This window comes from Musca autumnalis, unplaced genomic scaffold (genome assembly GCF_047663935.1).
Source record: "Musca autumnalis isolate F117 unplaced genomic scaffold, ASM4766393v1 scaffold_3, whole genome shotgun sequence".
In the NCBI taxonomy this organism is placed as follows: domain Eukaryota; kingdom Metazoa; phylum Arthropoda; class Insecta; order Diptera; family Muscidae; genus Musca; species Musca autumnalis.
In genome coordinates, this window is record NW_027411866.1 from 219,638,812 (window position 1) to 219,652,362 (window position 13,551).

The following is a 13,551-nucleotide window of genomic DNA, read 5'->3' on the forward strand; positions in this document are numbered from 1 at the left end:
CATACTTTTAAAGGTAATGGAATGTTGTTGTTTAAAATAAATCGTTAGAAAAAACCTAAACTCCACTGAACAATATTGCCAGCGAAAACATGTAACTACCACACTTTGTCTTCTTGAAGATGCATTAGATCAGTGGTGAGCGAAAACGTAAAAGAGATTACTTTAAGGGAGAACTAGTATTAAGTTTTGTTCATGTTATTATTTCAAATATGCAAATGTTTATTTCAAACTTTTTGAACACAAAATAAAACTAATACATTCATATTTCATATTTTAAATATAATAAATAAAAAATGCGAACAAATGATTTGTTGATGGTTCAAAAAACAAAGAGTAAATGGCATCAACTTTTAAGTGTCGGAATGCTCATGACTGCATTATGTTTATGTTTAATAGTAAACGCACGCTTAAAATAAACTAATAGACATAATTAAATAATGGAGGCTAATATTGGCCTAATAAAATTAAAGCTTCAAACAATCGCGCCCTTGTCACCAAAGATCTATTATTTTATAGCTTCCTAAAATAATCGCGGAGCAGTATCGAAATAGTGACAGTTAAATGCCCTCAAACTTGAAGACATACAATATTTTATGGAATTTACAACAACAAGATCTTTGATTCCATATGTGGCACGTACAATTTGTGAACAATGCTGAAGACACTATCTCCTTACAAAAAACTCTGTCTGTCTATCTGTTTTTCTATCGCAATGCAACATCACAGATTGATGGATTTTCCTTTTTCTTCGATACTTCAGATCATGTTGATGATGTCGTAAATTGCCATAGCTCCAAAGATAGTGTGGCTGCCACAAAATATGGAGCTACAGATAGAAAACCATGTCTCCAGTTTTTTGTTGCTGTTGTAAAATAAATTTCCTATAAAATGTAATGATCAAATAAGTTTGGTTGCCTGTCAATTGATCTGATTTCGTTGTGTCATTTCAATTTTAGTTCACATACATATTGCCTCTTTTGGTATAGTTTTTCCAATGTGGATGAGCCAAATCAAACATAAATATGTCTTTCTTTGCTATTGTAAAAGATGTTTTCTATCTCTTTTTCTCTTGGAAAATATTTTTAAATCGAGAAGAGTCACATCATTATTTGTAAAAGTTTTCTTAAATGGTTGGAAAGAAAAGAATGGGACATTTTTTCTTTGTTAGCTTTTCACATTCCAATCATTGTAGGTTGTATATGTGGGTGCAGGCAGTGTTCCTAATTATAAACTGCCACAAAAGTAGTTACCGAGGGAAAATGTCACAAAAAATTTGTGTGTACAGGGACGAGAAAATCGATCTTTTGCTACGTGTTGCTACAGACGACAAAGTACTTCTATATGCCGGATACACGGATTCAAAATCGTTTTTCCTGGCCAAAATTATATAACGTTTGAAGTATCCTTGGTCTCCTATAGAATTGTTCTTCCATTTTATAGAACACGTCCATATTCGTCTACTATTCTATTAAAGATGTCCATATTGGACTGCTTTTCTCTAGAAGACCCCTGCATTTTTCTTACAATCTATTCATCTGTTCTATCGAAGACCTGTACATTGGTCCTCTATACGAACTAGGGATATGAATTTTTGATATTTTTTCTCAAAAATGATATCCTGTAGTGAGAATAAATGAACTTTTGCCTACTAATGCATAAAATAACATTCATTCCAGAGGTTCTGCACAAATCACTTTGAAAATAAATGAAAAAATACTATGAAATGAAAAACAAATCTCAAAAAATTATTTCCTGTTGCACGAATGAATGACCTTTGGCCTATTCATGACTAAAATAAATTTTATTTCACATAAATATTGAAAAAGGTCCCGCACAAACCACTTCTAATTGAAATACCACTTCTAAAATGATATACATGTAATAATAGCTTTTTGTGCGGATGCTTTTTTAGAATCTCTTTATAATTAAAATTTTATGTAATCTCATGTAGAAACTCATCACGCTATGATACAGGGATATGAGGTTATAAAAAGTCACAACCCTAATACTCACAGTGGTTCAGAATCGTCATTTCCTGGTGAAAACTCTGTAACATTTATACGAATGGAGAAGATGTTTTCATAATTCTTTGTTGACAATTAGCTTTGCACTGCATCGATAATCGAAATATCATTTTCGGTCTAGTAGTTACAGAGGAATTCAAGGTCAAAATTAAAATTTTGAGCTTTTCATATTTTGCATCAAAATATGAGTGTTTTTGTGTATTTCATTTCATATGTTCTAGTCTATTAAACAAGATCAAACGCCAATAAATAAATAATACCAATACAAAAAATTTAAATTTGTTCAAAAATGAAAAAAATTATTTTGGACGTATGTCCACTTTGCTTTTCGGACATAACTTCCAAAATTCGTTGGGAGTTATGGCCGTAAAGCGGACGTAACTCCCAAAAAAATCGTGGACATAACTCCCCAGCAAAAACTCGGATCCGTTAGTCATTATGTTACCCATTACAAAGTAATGTATACAAAAATAACCACTTATATTACTCCTTACTACTTACAAATCAGAGAGTTGTGTGTTCAACGCTTTTTAAAAAAACAAAGAACAGTTGGCAAGCACATGTAAACCTTTAAACAACCCTCAATGTTCTTGTGTGTGGCCTAGTGTGTAGTGTGCTCGGCTACAAAGCAAAAGTTTGTGTGTTCAAATCCAGTAGACGGCAAAATAAAAAATTAAATAAGATATTTGAAATGTGTTGAAATTGAAAATAAATTCTACCTCAACTGTTCTAAAAATAGAAAAAATAATTTTTTTTTAACTTGGGAAGCTTCCCAGCAAATGTTCGATGCAAAAGATGCCATTCAATCATGGGTGAAAGTGAACTGGAATGTCATTAGCATCCTCATCGATGAATTTTATATGAGCGTGGACCCCAAAAGATGATATTCATGTTTTAAAGCATGTCATTTACACCAATACTTTAACATGTCATTTTCACCAATGCTTTGGCATGTCATTTTCACCAAACCTTTGCAATGACATTATCATTACGACGAGTGTTTTAACAACTTCGAATATCCGACTAAATCATTCCTATTGTAAAGAATTAATATTATATATTAAGAAAAATGTGTATAAATAAAAACACAAAATTCATCTTTATTGGATCGATGGAATGGGTTCAAATGCTGATGAAAAGATCGGATCTTTAACGACTTCCTTCGAACCAATGCATAGATGCAATGAAATCACGTCATCGCATAGAACCCCTTCTTTCAAAGTTTGCTGGGTTATTTTTCAACTTCCTTTGGCCATAGAATAACTAGTAATTCAGTGCGCCATGCCCTTGTTAAAATAATGGGTTAGTATGGGGTTTTGTAAGTAGTTACGACTACCAAAAAATAATATAAAAACCCATTATTTTGCGAGGACTTTTTTGCTGGGTCCCAACGATTTTTTTCTTAATTTGCTTTTACTTGATTTTGAAATTTATAATTCTACAAGGGGTTATAAATTTAAGATGGAAAGTTAGAATGAAAGCGAAATTTTAGTGATTTCATTAAATTATTTAAAAACGAAATTAAGTCCGAAATTATGTCAGTAGAAGTTCGTGCTAATGTGTGGCTCCGAAGCATGGGTACTTGCGCAAGCAGATAAGGCAGTGCTTGGTGTGTTTGAGAGGAAAATTCTTCGAAAGATCTACGGGCCGATTTGCGTTGACGGTGAATATCGACGTCGTATGAACCACGAGCTCTATCAGCTATACAAAGACATGAATATAGTTAAACGTATCGAGATGCAACGATTGCGTTGGCTAGGCCATATCGTGAGAATGAGCGATGATGAACCCGCTAAAAAGGCCACATGGCGGTGCACGCAGAATCGGCAGGGCTAAGCTTCGATGGAGCTACAAGTGGATGAAGAAATGAAAAGGTGCGGTATTCCAAAAAGTCAAGCGAAAAACAGAGAGGAATGGAGATCTTTTCTTAGTTCGGTTCAAATGTTCTGTAATGGGCCAACTTAGTAAGAAAGTAAGCAGTTCGGGGAAGTTTTACCAGACTACGGTAATCGACGAAGAAATTTCCTATAAAAATTAATTATTTAATTTTCTTAAATAGCGAAACATAGCTCATTAAAAAAAATCGCTTGTGGCGCTATACATTTTTCAGAAAGCATTTGCATAATTTTTTTAAAAAACTTTTTATTTTCTTGAAAAACAAGAAACAGGGGAACTGATGAAGATCTGTGGCGAGATCTGAAACTATAGTCTTCCTTCCCTGCCTTACCCCTTGGTAAACATCGCCAATTTTGTCGCACTAATAAATTAAAGTTGTTTTAATAAAATATTAAAACAACGACTATGGGATTAAGCGTGACTATTTTGAAAAACAAAATAGAAGTCGTCATCCCAAATAAAAAACGCCAACCCTCCTTTTTATATTCTTATATAGTGAAAATATTTTTGAAAAAAATTGCGCCGACGGTGCTATACATTTTTCAGAAAGTATACGCATATTTTTACAAAACTTTTTTTATTTTCTTAAATAGTGAACATATTTTTTTTTCAAAAATATTTTCGGCTGTGGCGGAAACATTTTATTTTCTAAAATAGTGAAAATATTTTTATAAAAAATCGCGCGATTGTTTTCAAAACTATTTTCGCCAAATGCGCTATACGTTTTCAGAAAGTATTTACATACTTTTTGAAAATGTATGTGAACTTAATGTTATTTTTTTAATGTTAATTCGTATTAAAAAAAAAACATTTAAATTTTAATAACGGACAAAACTCCCATTGCACAATGGAGAAAGTGGCCAAAAATATTTAAAGTGTAAAAATGAAGTCAATGCGCCGGTTACAGCGTTGTGCTGCTGCGAAGAGTGTTTTAAGAAACCACGAGCGTTACATTCTCCCCCTTTCCCCTCTGGAGGGGGTATACGGTAAGAACTGTTTTATGCTGTTAATACAAAATGATTTGAACAAAGGACTCGATTATCTTATGATGCAAAAATATGCTTGGGGAAACAAAACAATCTCCAAAACAACATAAAATCCAACCAATTTAGCGGATTAAAAAAATCAACATTTTTGTTTGTTTGAAGAATATTTCATCATCTTGCCACTGATACCAATTATGTTAATGTACGTGGTCAGATAACAGAGTTGTACGCTAATATATCCATAGAAACCCTATTCTAGGGCGGCTTAGTCAGCCGCCCACCATTTATAGTGTGCCACTAGATGGCAGCTGATTTTAATACTGAATAATCTTAATCCCATGAACTACTTTGGAAAATTATTCCCGAGGTGGGCACTAGTGAGCATCATAACTAAAACCTTATGTCAAATTTAAATATATGATCGAATGGGCATTAGAAAATACACTAAGAAAATATGCAGCTAATTAGAATTGCACAACACGCTAAAAAACTATTTTTTAAAGAATATTAAGCTAATACCTCCTCCTTCAAAATCCACTATAATATTTTGCTATACGTATTAGCTTCGCGATATTTTAAATATATTTACTTGCACTTAAAATATAGGTTGTACTCACAACAAAAAATATTAGTCAAATGTTCCTAATTTTGAAGCTATTATTAAGAAGATCGCGTTCGAATGAAACAAAAATTAACATATATTTAAAAAGGTCCCTATCATAGCTGTCAGAGTTGCCAGATGTTGTACCAAAATTGTGACATTAATTTTTGTATTTTTAGCCAATGGGTGGATCCACTGTGCATTGGGACTTATGTCCGCTAAGTGTGGTGGGACATAGTTCCCAAAAAAATTGGGAGGTATCTCCTTTGGGAGTTATGTAACGGCACCGAAAAAATATACTCCTTGTGTATGGTATGAAAAAAACACATATTTTTACCTATGTATATCAATAAATTGAAAAGTGTTAATCGGACGGAACGCGACGTATACAAACGTCTATATGGACCGAAAGAGGACAATCAGCCACCATTCGACGAAAACGAAACTCTGTTAAATGCTATTCCCTAACAGTTCCACTAAATTTGGAATTCCACTAAAATTTAGTACCTCAGGAAATATAAAACAGCTCACTTCGTGTAAACGCTATGGTAAATTACTAAAACGATTGTAATAGACAACAATCCCACTTACCTAAAAAAAATTGAACACAATATATGTTATAGTTTCCGAGAAATAACCATTTCTCTCTCCAGAAATTTTCAAAAATTACGTATTTTCCAAAATTGGGAACAAATTTCTTCCAATATTTTGACCTATTTTTTTTTGTTTTTTTAGTTTCAATATAGACATATAGAAATTAACAATTGGCGACAACAAAAAATGGGGATTTTGGTCAGGAAAATCAATTTCTGAACCGATGGTTTTCTATTATATGTTGAACATCTATTCTATATTGATCTTCTATTCTTTGGAAAAACTTCTACGTTGTTCTTCTACTTTATTGAAGATCTCTATCGTGATCTTCCATTTTATTCAAATCCGCTACTGTGGTCTTCTGTTATATTGAGCCTCTTTTATAGAAGTCATCTACGCAACATTTGAATAAATGGAGATATAGCGGGGAAAAATACAGATCTAGCGTGCAGAAAATCAAAAAATGGACTTGAAAGAAACTATGTAACGTTAGTACAGTATTGAACTAGAGTGTTGATTGCAATTAACGGCATATATAATAATAAAAATACAAGGAAAACTGAGTAGATTGTGAAAGTAGAGCTACAAATATGAGACACGTGTATCGGCGTTTTTAAAGTTTACTAGTTTTTTCGAAATATTCGAGTTAAAATATCTTGGAATCCTTGCATTTTAGGCATATAGTGTCTCTTTAGGTATATAGTGTCAATTTCTAGGGTTAATTCGATAAATGTCCCCAAAACAGGAGTTACTGTCATCATTGTATTATTTTCGACCGCGATAAATTGTGCATGTGAGAGCTCTTATGACACCTATATTTTCCCTGGACCATATCCGTTAACCTCTCAAGTATTTTCACATACAATATAAGCAACCAATGTTTTATCCTAACTATGTAATTTAAGTTAAAACTACTAAGAATACCCAATTTTACGAAGTCGGATATGGGTTTTCTATATTTTTCAAAATCACAAATATATTTATAACGATAAAAATTGCAAAATATGACCTAAACCCTATACCAAAAACAAGGGCTGCTAAGAATGTTCTGGTTACAAATTTCTTTTATTCAGAGACTCATTGTGAAATTTGATTTAGAACATTTCTTTTACAATATCCCCAAAAAGTGAAGGATTTTATTAGATTTTGATCCACTACGGAATTATGCACAATTAACAGTCCAATATTAAAACAAATGCTGTCATCCCAAAATGTATAAATTTGTAATCTATTTTTCCTGTCATATCTGGGTTCTTATGTTGCAGAATTTTGCTTTTTACCCAACTTGTCGCTAGGTTTCCATCGACCATAGGTTTCCATAAACTCCACCTTTAGGTGACTATTTTTTCAATACCTACATATTTCTATTGATAACAGATTGCTTCGACATGTTTGTTATTTTCAATACCCGTAGTTTACATCGTATATCTATCTTTTTGTGTGTATTTAAGCACTTACAACTTATGGTTAGGCTTTCTTGTTTTATTTGTGTTGTGTGTTATCTTATGGTATTCTGTTTTTTTTATGGAGAATGCTTTTCACGTTCCTTTTGAAGAAAGCAACAAGTTGCTTAACATGTCCATGAAAAACAACATCGACTGTATATCTAACATTCAAAACCAGTCGAAATACAAACAAAAAAGCATTATAACGTGAAACGTATACATTGGAGAAAATTAACATTGTAATCAGACCCATATATGGGGGGAATGTCTATAAAACGTGATTTTAATACATTATTAGAACTAAAGTCAATATTCTGAGTTGTATATTAAGGCGAAGTGCAACTGTGTTACGCGCTGGGATCAATGATCTAACAGCTTTCCAATTATGTACATTCGTGGTTGTTTGTCTTTTTTATTTTCATATTTAATGTTTTAAAGATATTGGGAATTTTGTGTTCTAGAGCAGGAGAATACATAGATTATATATGTATGTCTATATAAATAATTTAAATTGAACATTTAAATAAATATCTGTGGAAGGTTAATTTTTCGTGAGTTGGGTCAAACGAAATATTTTTTTTGCCTTGAAACGTGATCAGGAAAGTGAGTCTTCATTATAGTCATGGGTGCAGAGAAGAGCCCTTTAACTTCACTTTTCCGAATTTTTGTGTGGGAGGTACCCTAAGGGCCAATATAGTCCATATTCCAATTCCATATATATCTCGAAGGAATAATACGATGTTCAAAGCCTGGACCAAATCGATTGCTCCTTTCGAGAGCTATCGTTCACACGATTTAACAGAAAATTTTGAATTTTTGCGGGGGAGTCCTCGATATGGCCCATCTTCGAACTTAAACTAAGTTTGGACAAAATATTAAGAATGTCAAATTTTAGAACGAATCATTTGATCCGTTTGAGAGTAAAATACCTGGAATCTGGCGGTGCTTGTGTATGGGGCTATACAAAAACTGTGACCTATGCCAACAATTTGTGGTGAAAAGTTGTATAATCCTAACGAAGACTAAATACCCAATTTCAGCCATTTCGGTGGTATATTGAGGCCACAGGCTTCAAAATACCGAAAATCGGGAGTTCAATGAGGGCTATATCAAAACGTGCACCGATATAGCCAATTTTCAATACCAAACATACTAGAAGTAATTATAACTTCTATGCCAATTTATAAAACTCTATCTTAACAAGTAAAAAAGTAAGAGTCGGCTTTGCCGACGGAGATATACCCTCAGCCAATGTGAATTGAAATTTTCATATACGGACTGATCGAATATATTTAGGGTCTTTTAAGAATTATGTGGCACGTTTTGAACATTTGAACTTGGCGATAGAAATGTGGATTATGATTAAAGTTCAAAAGTGTTGCGGAGGAGGTACTTAATGCAATGGACCTACATAGTCCATTATGGAAGTGGCTCTTATTTTGAGAGTCATAGCTTTTTAGATATCGCGCCCACTAGTCATTTCAGTGGGTCATCGTATAACATTTGGACCAGTAAGAAGTAGGAAGCATGGACATGTCCATGGAAAACATAATATGGCTGGAAAAAGGACCACAACGAACAGCAGCGGTATGCATTTCCAAAGGATCTTCGAACTGACTCTAAACTGTCCCTAGACACACATGTTGAACTTTTATAGAGGAGGTACCCTGAGAAGAAGATAGATATCGGTCATTTAAGAAGTTAAACTAAATTTGGACAAAATACTAGGAGATCCAAAGTTTGGACCAAATTGGTTGCCTCGTTTAAGAGAGATGGTGTATACCATTTTAGCAACATTTTTTAAATTTTGGGAGGAAGTACCCGAATTTGTTGCCCATCTTCGAACTGAATCTAAGTTTGGACAAAATATGACGAAGGCCAAATTTGGACAAAATCGGTTAATCAGTTCGAGAGTTATCGTGCTCTCCAGCAAGTACATATGGTCCCATAGAGGTTTTTACACACTTCGGGCTGTTTTCTCAAGAAACATGGACGTGCCAGTGAAAAAACGTTTACCGTCGTAATTGAGGCAGCGAATGCAGGAGAGCAGGACTTAAAGTAAACTTATCCTACATTTGGAGTGGACAAATATAGTCCATATTGAAACATGACATATGTCTGGTAGATATATCAGGCTGTGTAAAGTATAGAACAAATCGGTCACTCCCTTCAAGTGTTATCGTGCGCACAATTTTTCCGAACATTTTTGAAATTTATTGGGGAGGTACCCGAAGGTGTGGAGCGATATGAACCATCTTCGAACTAAAACTAAGTTTGGACAAAATATTACGAACGCCAAATCTTGGACCGATTCGGTTTATCCGTTCGAGAGTTATCGTGCGCACCAGCCAGCCAGACAGACAGACGGACGGACATTGCTAAATCGACTCCAAATTGCCTGAAACGGATTTCGCCCAAACATACTTGGGGTCTAAAACCATTATTTCGATGAGACACATTTTGCCCGTATGAAAGTGTTTATACCCTCGTTAGAATAAATGCTGAGGGTATACAAATTGTGAGCTGTATCTTGATTTCAACCGTTATATGGAGGTTGTACCAAAACATGGATCTATGTTGACGATTTTTGGTGGAGACCACTGAAAACCTCAATTGTCAAATTACAGCTAGTTCGGATTAAAACTGTATCTAAAAAGGTAAGCCACCATGAATTAGCATTATATCTGTTTGTTGTTTTTATAGAGCACTTAAGCAACAGTGAACAAAGATATAACGCTAATTCCTGATGGCCAACAGGGTCTCTAACAAAAATTTCATCACGCCATAACGCGGAGTTCGACTCACGGCGGATCTGTCCTTCGGGGTTCATAATATACTCACCAAGGCCTTTCTTCCCCAAGAGGAATTTTATGTGCCCCAGACTTATCTAATCTAATCTAAAAAAATGTGTTCAGCTAGGTGAAAGGTACCACCTACGGGGCTATATCAAAGAGTCAACCTATCTTTACATTTTTTGGCAGAAAAGTTTTTAGCTGCAGGAACTTAAGAGTCAAATTGAGGGTAGTTTCTTCAAAACAATGTAGACCCTCAAAAATGGACCCATGTTGACGAATTTTAGTGAAGAAATTTCGTGTCCACTGAAAATTCCCGAAAATCGGGTGGTACAGTTATATAGGGGGGATATACCAAAACATGGACCTATATTGACGATTATTTTTGAATAGACAAAATTGTAGCTAAAATTCTCAAAATACCGATCATTACAGCTAGTTCGGTTAAAAATTGCAGCTAAAATTCTCAAAATACCGAAAATCGGGAGATACCGTTATATGGGGGCTATACCAAAACATGGACCTATGTTGACGATGTTTCGTTGTTGATGTTTTATGACCACTGAGAACTTCAAATGTCAAATTACAGCTATTTCGGTTAAAAATTGTAGCTAAAATTCTCAAAATACCGAAAATCGGAAGGTGCCGTTATATGGGGGCTATACCAAAACATGGACCTATGTTGACGATGTTTGGTGGAGATATTTCATGACCAATGAGAACCTCAAATGGCAAATAACAGCTATTTCGGTTACAAATTGTAGCTAAAATTCTCAAAATACCGAAAATCGGAAGGTACGGTTATAAGGGGGACCATACCAAAACATGGACCTATGTTGACGATGTTTGGTGGAGATGTTTCGTGACCACTGAGAACCTCAAATGTCAAATTACAGCTAGTTCGGTTAAAAATTGCAACTAAAATGCTCAAAATACCGAAAATCGGGAGGTACGGTTATAAGGGGGCCATACCAAAACATGGACTAGTTGACGATGTTTGGTGGAGATGTTTCATGACCACTTAGAACATCAAATGTCAAATTGCAGATAGTTCGGCTTCAAATTGTGGCTAAAATTCTCAAAATACCGAAAATCAGGAGGTACCGTTATATGGGGGATATACCAAAACATGGACCTATATTGACGATGTTTGGTGGAGATATTTCTTGACCACTGAGAAATGTCAAATTGCAGATAGTTCGGTTAAAAATTGTGGCTAAAATTCTCAAAATACCGATATTCGGGAGGTACCGTTATATGGGGGCTATACCAAAGAGTGGAGCGATATAGCCCATCTTCGAACTTGACCTGCCTATGGAAAAAAGACCCTCGGCTCAATTATTGGGGACGCTAGAGTGATTACAACAGACGGACAGACGGACATGGCTAGATCGTCTTAGAATTTTATCCTGATCAAGAATATATATACTTTATAGGGTCGCAAATGATTAGTTCGATGTGTTACAAACGGAATGACAAACTTAATATACCCTCCATACTATGGTGGAGAACGATAAATTACTTTAAACATTAAACTTTTGGAGCATAATACAAGTTATTAATTTTAGTAAAATAAGTACAAAAATACATTTCCAATTATTATCGCATTTGAACCTTCCCATGGACACACCTTCTTGACAAATCAATACCACTATTCAAATTCCTTCAAATTGAAATGTTTACTAATTATAAAAAGCATTGTTCCACAACATTCCATATGGGACAAGGGAGACTTCTCTCATATCAATGAGTGCACCCCGATTCATATTTTTTTGTTGTTGTAAATATTCACTCAGTTATTCACCGTCAAGTGCAAGAAATTTTGATGCATCAGATTTTAACAAAATTGTTGCTAAAAACCTGGTTTCATATTTGTTTAATTGTTAAATAAATTCGTAATAAAACTAAACAAAGTTTATTTATTGATAGAGGAGGGTGTAAGTTAAATTAAAAAAAAATGTTTGGTGCCTGAAGTTACATAGTTTTATAGAAATAAATTTTCAAAAATTATTATTTTTTATGTTTTTAGAGCAATATACTTTTGTTGAATGGAGCGTAACTACAAAGGTCCTCTAAGGTCCAGTCTAATTTTGGTTTTACTAATTAATTTAGACTTTCTAGATTCCGAATGACCCCAAATTAGTTGCAAACAGCTAGAAATCTTGCTGATAAATTGTCTTGAAAAATAGCCTAAATCCTCAAAATAGCCATAATCTGTCGCTGCAGTTATATGGGGGCTATATCAAAATGTCAAAATTAAGCTTATTTGGTCTGAAAATGTAGACAAAATCCTAACAATACCGAATATTGGGAGGTACCGTTATATGGGGACAATATCAAAAAGTAGACCTATGTCCACAATTTTTGGTGGAGAATGTTTGTGTTTAGCTTCAAACCCCCAAAATACTGAAAATCGGAGGTACCTTAAAAGGGGCCTATATTCAAACGTGGACTTATGTCCACAATTTTTGGTGGAAAGAAACCCTAAGTACCAAATTACAACTAATTTGAAAGGAAAGGGTGGCTTAAATCCTCAAAATACCGAATATCAAGAGGTACCGTTATATGGAGGCTATACCAAAATATTAGCCGATGTTGTTCATATTTAGTACATTATTACCCACGGACCCAGACTGAGTTTGTGCAAAATTTCAGAAAGATATCTCCATTCTTTTCCAAGTTAATAATTTCGCGCCGCTAGATCAGTGATTTCGACCACTGTGCGGCGTGTTCTAAGACGCCACTTGTAGAGAAGTTTTTCAAGGCTGAAATACTCAGGAAATGTCGCCAACATTACTGAGGGGTATTTTGCCACCGTTGAAAAATTTTTGGTGTTGCCTGGCGGGGGAATCGAACCACCGACCGTCTGCGTGCAAGGCGGGTGTGCGTACCATTGCACCACGGTGGTACCCTAATTATAATTATAATTTACTATAAATTCTCATCAATAAATTTGTATTCCGAAGTACTTGATTTTGACCATTTTTGGCCACGGTCGTGACACTGTGCGCTGTATATAATGTTAGACACACGAACAACATTTTAAAGTATAAAAAATCGTACCAACAAAATTTATTTTAGAAAACATTTTATAATCTGAGAGAAATGAAGTTCACTTAGAGTTCCAGTAAATCTCAAACCAACCTTCATTGCCATACGATTTTTTCTATATTTTTAGATGAAAACTAAAAACTGGAAAATGTGTAGATAAAT

At 34.4% G+C, this 13,551-nt stretch overlaps 1 protein-coding gene across 1 annotated transcript in view; it reads right to left on the minus strand.

Annotated features, from left to right (window-relative positions):
* The window catches only part of ogre (optic ganglion reduced), a 98,631-nt gene that overhangs the window by 83,322 nt on the left and 1,758 nt on the right, over nucleotides 1-13,551 (minus strand). The window lies entirely within an intron of this gene.